The sequence below is a fragment of the Podarcis melisellensis genome (genome assembly GCF_964234715.1).
Source record: "Podarcis melisellensis genome assembly, chromosome: 13".
Lineage (NCBI taxonomy): Eukaryota > Metazoa > Chordata > Lepidosauria > Squamata > Lacertidae > Podarcis > Podarcis melisellensis.
The window spans coordinates 4657308-4659037 of record NC_138545.1 but is presented as its reverse complement, the minus strand read 5'-3'; positions in this window follow the sequence as shown (position 1 = coordinate 4659037).

The following is a 1730-nucleotide window of genomic DNA, read 5'->3' as shown; positions in this document are numbered from 1 at the left end:
CAACGGGAGCTCACCCCGTTGCGGGGATTCGAACCACTGACCTTCTGATTGGCAAGTCCTAGGCTCTGTGGTTTAACCCACAGCGCCACCCGCGTCCTATTATTATTATTATTATTATTTACTGAATTTATCTGCCGCCCTATACCCGCAGGTCCCAGGGCAGTTCGCAGAATAAAATCAAAATATAAAACCTCAAAATGCAAGATCAAAATAAAAACAACCATCCCATAAAGGACTAACAAACTTAATGACTAATAAGCTTACTGGGATTGTTTACCTTTCAAAATTTCTGGAAAACCTTCCTGAGGCAAGACCTTCTAGGCTGCCCCAAATGCGCAGAACTGCTTTCCTTCTTCGCCCCCACCTCCCATTAATATATTCTGCAAAAAGACAGGGGGGAACTGGGTGATCGGCTCAGAAATAATGTCGGGTGGGGGGGGCGGGAAGGGAACAGACAGATTTTTTTCTTCAAATTCCTCAACTGCAACCACAATACCCAACTGTGGAATCTCGTAGATTTACAGAAGCAAGAAATCTGTGGGGAGAGGCTGCCCCCTTATGGTACTAAGCGAGTCTTGCAGCACCCTTCCCATAACAGCCAATAAAACAAGAAATTCAAACAATGATTCCTGCTTATCTGAGATAAAGGACTAGAAAGTATTCGCGCACCAAGAATATTCCCCCCTCATCTCATCCACAATGGCCATTTTAAAATGTGGGTAGCTGCAAACAGCATCTTAAAAAGCAGATACACCACCTTGCCAACAAAGGTCCCTATAGTTAAAGCTCTGGTTTTCCCAGTAGTGATGTATGGAAGTGAGAGCTGGACCATCAAGAAGGCTGGTCGCCGAAGAATGGATGCTTTTGAATTCTGGTGCTGGAGGAGACTCTTGAGAGTCCCATGGACTGCAAGAAGATCCAACCTCTCCATTCTGAAGGAAATCAGCCCTGAGCGCTCACTGGAAGGACAGATCCTGAAGCTGAGGCTCCAAGACTTTGGCCACCTCAGGAGAAGACTCCCTGGAAAAGACCCTGATGTTGGGAAAGACGGAGGGCCCAAGGAGAAGGGGACGACAGAGGACGAGATGGCTGGACAGTGTTCTCGAAGCTACCAGCATGAGTTTGACCAAACTGTGGGAGGCAGTGGAAGACAGGAGGGCCTGGCGTGCTCTGGTCCAGGGGGTCACGAAGAGTGACTAAATGACTAAACAACAACAAGCTTCAAACATCACCCCTTGTTTGACCTATATCCATGTAAAAGTGAGGGCCAAGATTTGCAACGATCACAAGCCCCAAATTCTCACCACCCCAACAGAAACCCATGCAACTTGAAAGCCTGTATTTAAAAATACACCACAAGTTCTCTGCATTAACTTACCTTGCAGGACTAACATACATTTTTACAGCTTATGTTTGCACGAAACCAGGTTCTCTGTTTTTAAGATTAAAAAATAATTAAAAATCCTAATTTCAGGAAAACAAAGTCTTAAACCTTTTAAAGTACAGCGGTACCTCTAGTTGCGTTCACCTCTGGTTACGTATCCTTCGGGATACGTACATGGCAAACCCGGAAGTGTTTTTCTGGCTTTCGTCGCGCGCGCATGCGCAAGAGCGCTAAACCGCACCGCACGCATGCGCAGAAACAGCAGCTTCTCTGCATCTTTTCGTAATCCTGTGTCGGAATTCGCACCCCCTCCAGAAAGGCAAAGACTTAGAAAAAAACCAAGAGC